Genomic DNA, 7,603 nt, shown 5'->3' with positions numbered 1-7,603 from the left:
TTATAGTTGAGGTTCACTCGCTTATGACATTTCACAGCCGCCCTTATATGGCGTGACAACGACCTGAGCTTCCTTGTTGTTGGAGGAGGGCGCCTGCTGGAGCTATACATGGAAATGGCATGCATGTGGGAACAGCCTTTAAGAAGAAATGGATATAGGAGGAGATTTAGCTTGAAATTAATGCGTGAATGGGCGATACTGGGCAGGCACTTAAAATGTAAAATGGAGGCCACTTAAAAAGTAGGACAACCAAGTTAAAGGAACTTGGGTAACCACGGGGGTTGTTAGGGCTTAAAAGGGGGCACAAATAAGTCTGGACTGGATGGGAGACCAGAGGTGAAACTGGGTCAAACATCGTGGGTTTTTATGTATCTAGGGTTCGGATTAATTAATATAATAAGGCATGAAAGGAGCTGGGGGGTGGTTGCGTGGGGTGTAGACATACCCCAGCTTTTCTGAATGGCACTTGTCAAAAAGGACAGACTGTACCCCTCCTCCTCCTCCGGGCATCTGTTTCCACTTTAAAACCGCACATGCCTTTTGCAGAGCAGTTAGAGCCCCAGAGGAGCTCGGGAGTGCAGCAGGACCCGCATCACATCACATCGCAGCGCAGCCTGTTTTACTCTGATACCTGCAGCCTGTGATGTATTTATTTATACACATTATTTTGTCTTCCCCTGACAGTGAGAGGGCGTATCCGCTTTGAGAAGGAGGCTGAGCGAGTACAGCGTGAGTGCAAGGAGTGGGAGGGCTGGTTGGAAACACGGGATGAAAACAGTGGAGAGCCACGCCGCCCACTAAACAAGCCGAAGCGCGTACCAACAATTTCGCAACCACCTCTTCTGCTGCTGCTGCTGCTGCTGCTGCTGGTGGTGCCCTGCTTAAATCTACAGAGGAGCGGTGGAGAGCAGGCATCCGCCGTCATACATCAGGCAGACAGAGGAACTAACAAAAGGTAAGCGCCGTGTCTCTCTTCCTCTTATCTCTTAAAACGGTGATTTGGTGAGTGAAGCCTGGTCTAAGGGGTTCGAAACACGGAAGAAACAAGTTATCATGAGGGAGAGGATTGCTTTGTTTTGTCGTGCAAAGGTAGGAGCAGCATCCCCGTTGTTTGGCTTTGTCTGCTCACTTTTGCGTGCGCATTGTGCTCGGTGATTCGCGCAACACGGAATGCATGATAGTGACTTTATTTAGGTACTTATTTTAGGAAAATGAGTATTTTAGCGGTGTGCACTTTTGCAAAAGCACAAGAAGTTCCTGTACGAGCGGATTTACCTTCCTCTTTGTTTCTTTATCGCACTTCCTTTGTGTTGTTATCAGGATCCCTGCGCCTTCATCAAACTGCCCTTACCAGTATGCACTTCGGTAATTGGGTCTGCTCAGCTTTATCTGCCCGCTGTGTTTACTGAGACTGCGAGAATTCATGTTTAAACGCTTATGTCCTCAAACACTGCCTGAATTTTATTCTGTAAATGGTTTTTAACAACCTACAATAAGTGAAGCGCCCCAGCTGTGCCACAGGCCATCCATGTTGTGCTTTACGCAGCGCTTGTTGCGCCTTTTCAGCAAGAAGATACAGGGTCATTTCATGAAACTGTGCACTCTGATTACCACTAATCTAAATGTAAACTTTGATCTAACCCAGTCTTAATCTTCCCTATGACATTGTCATTTATTTATTTATTTTTTCAGCTGCCAGACTTCATGCAGCGTTTAGGATGTTTGCGCTCCTACCTAATTTTGGGCTTTAGCTTAATTATCTGGAACTATTATCACAGTTTTATTTCCCTGTTGCGCAAATAATTAAACGTTTACTGCTTTATAACCTGTCCTCCCCCCCTTTTCTTAACAAAAAAAAAAAAGACACTTTCAGCAGGCGACAGTCTGTCGGCTCTTCCAAATGTGAGAATTTGGCTGCTAAATTTAATTATTTGAAAAATACCAAGAAGTTTGAACACCATAGTAAGGCAGTGAAGGATCCATTTCAAAGGGCCACAGGGTTGACAGTGAACTGTAGCCTTTTATATAAAGTTAAATTTAAAAAAGATGTGAAAAGAATCTGCATTGTCTAATAACCAGCAGGGTGTGACTCCTCTGGTTTCTAATCCATTGTTGAAATCTATGGGAAAACAGCCCCAGGCCTCTTGAGCCTGACTAACCACTTTCCTTTATGGGATTTAAGTATTATTTAGTATGATATGATGATTATTTTGTAATTCTTGGTCACAAATTAGAGTAAAAAAGCAGAAGAACAGAAGGCATGCTTAAGAAGAGGGTTACTTTGTCATTGACAGGTCAGTGAGCGTAGCTTCTTGTCCTGCACTCGTCAATCTGGTTTCAAATTGCTAGGATGAATGCAAAAAAGCTTTGAAAACATGACTCCACAAACCAGTGCTCCAGGTCTGTTTGCAGTGTTGCTTACTATTCTTATCACTATTAGCTTGTGACACATGTCAGTTGGTTGAGTTAGCACACTTTTAAATAAGTCTTATGTTTGCAGGCTAGCATTAGATTTATCCGATTGTTGAGTTTGCTCGCTCCTAACAAGTTACATATTAGTTACTATAATAGCAAGTTGCTAACCTAAGTTAGCCACTTGAACTAGCTTTAACTTAAAAGATCAGATATTAGCACTTAAATGTTAGCTTTGTCAGTGGTTTGCTATATAGGGTGTGTATATATATATATATATTAGTTTTATTAGCTACTCTAAATAGGCCACGTGTTAGCTAATTTTAGGTTGTTGAGTTAATGCTAATGCTAATTTGATTAAATATTAATGAAATGACAGTAGTTTTGGTAGATTGTTGGGTTGGTTCACGTTTATTAGATAACAGCTAGCATTAACTGATTCAGTTAAGCACATTTTTACCTGGTAGTTTCTACGTAAATAGTTGGAGTGGTTTAATTTTGTGTGCAAAAGTTCTCTTAATTCAGGCTTATTAAACAGTTGGTGCAGCTAGGTCCAGGGCCTTTTGCCTGGTTATACCTGCCAAACTGGCAGGATTTAATGTTAATGACATTAATTGAAATGAATTAACAGTGTTTATTAAATGCTGTTTAAATGAACAGGGTTCGGCGTTGGTGACTCATCAGGAGATGTTGCAGAGCAAGCAAGTAGGGCATGGTACAGAAAAGACAGAATATCAGACTGAGTGCAGCAGGAGAAATGTTTAACTTTAAGAGTTCATTCAGTGCAGTCATCCTGCTAAAACCTTAAACTTATATTATTAAAAGACAAAATATCTCCCCAAGTTACACAGTTTTCATCTATTGGCTCAAACTAGCTTTACATTGCTGCAGTTTTGTTTCTTCTTTGTCAACACCATCTAATTAGAAGTTGTTCCTCCAAACAAAAGCCACATGTATTCATAAGTTGCTTGTTTACTGGGAAGAGTTGTGGTAACCCGTCAACCTGCCTGAAAAGAAAGTTTGGCAGTGAGAGTCAAAACAAATCTGATTGTACTCTGTACTTGAAATGTGATGGATTTGACAAGCTTGGTCAAACAAACCAAACAAAAACAAACCAAAAAAAATGTACATGTTCTCCTCTCACAGATTTGGGCTTGCAGTAATTTAAAAGCTGCTGAGGTATTTCACAGAAACATTGCGGTCTTTGTTTTAGGCAAAAAGAACAAAAGTCTGGAGCTGCAGTTTAGGTGTATCACTTAATTCAAGGAACCACTCTCCCCTTCACTTTTTGCAATTTTTATCGAACCTCTAGCAGCAGCATTTAGACAGGCTACAACAATTAAGGGCATAAAATGTAAGAACATAGAACATAAAATCAGTCTCTATGCGGATGATGTGTTGCTTTTTCTGCAAAACACACAAACCAACCTCTCTGAGGTAATTACTCTAATAAACTGGTTTTTAAGAGTTTCAGATTATTCAATTAACTGGCCAAAATCTACAGTTCTTCCCATTAACTGCTCCTTCCATAATTCTTCCTCTGCCCCACTACAATCTGGAAATATTAAATATTTAGTTATTAATGTTTCTCCTAAGCTTTCAGACTTAACTAAATTAAACCACATCCCACTTCTAAAGAAAGTAGAAGGCGATCTGACTAGATGGAAATCTTTACCCATATCACTCATGGGAAGGGTCGCCACTATAAAAATGATGATCTTGCCAAAAATAAATTACTTATTTTTGATGATCCCCAACAAACCATCACAAGATTGGTTCAGATCTCTGGATTCATATATTTCTAAATTCCTTTGGAAAGATAAACCCCCGCGTATCAGCTTAAAAACGCTACAAAGAACCAAGGATAGGGGAGGATTAGATCTGCCTAATTTTCACCAATACTTCTTAGCCAACAGGCTTCAGTTCATCTCAGAATGGTTAAAACATACCTTCTTAGATGAGCCCTGGCTAGATGTTGAACAGGCACTATGCAATAATCTAGAGATTTCAGACCTACCATTTATTAGCTCAAACATCAAAAGACATGAATGCTTTAAAAGCATCAACATCAGCTTTTCTCTGACAGCATGGTGGGAGTTTCTAAAAATAACGGAGTCTTCATTAATCCCATGCAAACGTACACCTATCTGGAATAACCCTGACATATTACAAAACAATAATATGATTAATTTCCCAGAATGGAGTTGTAAAAGGAATTAAATACTTAGAACATATATTAGAGGGAACAGAATTTATTCCATTTTACAGACTAGTTGCACAATATGGGATCAACAAGAAAAGATTTTTAGAATATCAACAAATTAAATCCATAGTAAAAAAGAAATTTAACCTCAGTCAAGTTGAATTACAAACACCACCAAGTGCGGCACATTTCCTTACTCTTAAATCCCCCAAATTATTATCTAAAATATACAGAACACTTTCTAAATTAGATGAATCAATATCCCTTCCTATTGCAAAGTGGGAAGCAGATTTATCAGTCAGCTTAGACCAAAACTTCTGGTCTCAGGTATGCTTAAAAACCTTTAAATTGATTAAAAATCCCAGTTTGCAATTAATACAATACAAAATACTACATAGACTATACAGCCCCAGAGGAGGTCATCGGATGTTCAAAATGGGCTTTACATCTTCCAACAACTGCTCACACTGTCAAGGCAATACACCAGACAATTACATCCACGCTCTTTGGTTCTGTCCACCAGTGCAGAAGTTTTGGCACGAGATATGTGAAGACTTATCAAAGTGTCTGAAATGTAAAATTCCAACCTCCCCTTTAGTATGCTTGTTGGGAAAATTGGATGAGGTCACTACAGAAACTAATACAGTCCACATGGTTTTTACTGCCCTATGCATTGCCAAGAAAACGGTCCTCATGAACTGGGAAAAATAAAAATAATCTTAATTCTAGCCAATATAGAAACCATCTAATAGATCACATTAGTCTCGATATAGCCTCTGCCACCACATTAGATCAATCCCTCTGGGCTCCTTTGATCGGCTCCATCACCTAGCGGGGGTAGGGGGTCGTGGTTTGGTCCCGCCTTAGCTACTGTGGTTGATGTGGAGTTGGGACAGGCTTAGGGTGCCTGGAGGACCCCTAGAGACGTTATCCCTGGAGGGCTTAACCCGGGGGTTGTGTTCATAACCTGGTTAGTGGCTCTGGTTGCTCTTAGAGGTTGTTCTCCTTGTGGCTGCGTGCAGCGGGGCTGGAGGATGGTCTGTACTGGTGGACGTAGGTTACTGGCCTGGTGGCCTGGCTGCCCCTGAGTGGATCCGGGGCAGGCGTGGGGGTTTGGGGTTCGGGGGTGCTTCGCCTCCGTGCTGGGGCTCTGGCTGGGCCTTGGGGGCTTCGGTCCTCGTCGGTGTGTCACCGAGGTTGTGGGCGGGTGGGTGCACGGGGGCTCAGCCTTGGCGCAGGGGGCCTCTTGTGCATCGGCCTAACTGGGGGGCTCTTCAACTGGCGGGGAGGTTGTTCCATCCTTGCAGGAGTCCACTCTGCAGGGGGGGGAGAGACATAGGAGAGGTGGAGAATAAACTTAACCTGGGTGTCTGTTGTCTTGTGTAGTCTGGGAGATGATTGAATATTAGGGTGGGTACAGTTTCCTCTGCGGTGGGGTAGGGTGGGCTGCCCTGGGTCCTGTGGGGTTTGGCAATTAATCTTTTTTAGAGGAAAAAATAAAATAAAAAATTCAAGGAACCAGACGTGCAAAATTTTATAGTGCTTTGTATGTGAGAAATAAAAACACAGAGTGAAAATCTCATAAATCTTAGGAAGTAATGCAAATGGAATGGTTTTTTTTCTCCTCTGGTTATGTGGTCATACTAGATGGTCAAAAGTATATGGACAGGTTTTACGTATACTAGTTTGGACTAAAGGGAAGCCTTAAAGATGACTTGCTTTGCTCATTTACAGCTGTGAATTTTCACCCTTGTTTCTCACAGAGTGGCTTTTTACGCACACAGTTGAAATTAATCTATATTTGTCTTCTTCTGGTCCTTGTTGCAGCCCCCTTATAAGCCAACTTTCTTTTTAGTAACAAATCACAGCGATTTTAACAGACTTTCAAGGGAACAATGTAACATCTCTGCCCTACATTTCCATGCAGTCCTTGTTAGAAGTCCAGGTTATGCAGAGTCGCACACTTCAGCACCAGTGCGACTAAATCTCTGGGGGAATATGTCGCCTTATATCACCAACACTTACCAATATTTACTTGGCTTCATCCAGCAGCTGCCTGCCTTCTGCGAGCAGTCAGAGGGAATGAAGGTAAACACTGCCTTTAAGTTTGCTGAGGCAAGGATCCTTAGAAACATGCACAGCTTTCAGACTGTCCTCTGGAGAGCTTAACTCGTCCTGGCATCTTATTCCAGCTGCTTGTCTCTTTCTCTGCTCTTGGGTAGACGTTTGATATTTAACATCATAAAATGTTGCACATTTATTCAGTGTCAGTTGAAACGGGGAGATTATTTTCAACCCCGCAGGTTAAGGTTTTTGTAACAGCTTGCCGGTGCTGGGTTTTTGACTTCAGAATTATTTACGGCATAGATTTACCAATGCTCACTGAAAGATTCCTCACAGGTTTTTTATTCATATTTGATAGAATAGCGCCACACAGTTGCTACACATCCGTGATGTGATATCCCCATTCCACCACATCCCAAAGATGCTCTTTTGGATTGAGGTCATGAGTGACCGTGGAGGTCACTGGCGGTCAAGTGAGGGTCGTCATACAGTGAACTCATTATCATGTCATGATGCTCAGCTTGTGCGGAGTCCAGAGCGTGCCTAGAGAATATCCTCCATGATCAGACTGAACCACTCATACAAGGAAGGATGGATCCATGTTTTCATGTCGTTTATATGAAATCCTGAAGCTACCATCTGAATGTTGGAGCAGAAATCAAGACTCATCACACCAGGCAATGTTTATTTCAATTTTCTATTCTCCAACTTTGGTGAACTTGTGTGAACAGCAGCCTCAGATTCTTCTTAGCTGACAGGAGTGGTCTTCTGCTGCTGTAGCCCATCTGCTTCAAGGTTTGAGGTGCACTCAGAGATGCTCTTCTGCAGGCTGTGGTCATAATGAGGTGTTATTTGAGTTATCATTGCTCTCTGTTATGTTCAGAGCTCTAGCATGAGTAAGGTATTTTCATCCAATGAACTGTC

The 7,603-nt window shown here is 41.8% G+C and overlaps 1 protein-coding gene across 5 annotated transcripts in view; it reads left to right on the top strand.

Moving 5' to 3' along the window:
- Window positions 1–538: 538 nt before the first annotated feature.
- Window positions 539–7,603, top strand: part of rnf152 (ring finger protein 152) — a 59,464-nt gene continuing 52,399 nt past the window's right edge. For all 5 annotated transcript variants that reach the window (XM_040043641.1, XM_040043635.1, XM_040043638.1 and 2 more), the window contains exon 1: window positions 539–955. The gene's annotated coding sequence lies outside the window, so the exon portion shown is untranslated. The remainder of the gene's footprint in view (window positions 956–7,603) is intronic.

Source organism: Simochromis diagramma, unplaced genomic scaffold (assembly GCF_900408965.1).
Source record: "Simochromis diagramma unplaced genomic scaffold, fSimDia1.1 OVJJ01000602.1, whole genome shotgun sequence".
In the NCBI taxonomy this organism is placed as follows: Eukaryota; Metazoa; Chordata; class Actinopteri; order Cichliformes; family Cichlidae; genus Simochromis; species Simochromis diagramma.
The sequence above is the reverse complement of the archived record's forward strand: the minus strand, read 5'-3'. Positions and strand labels throughout refer to the sequence as shown.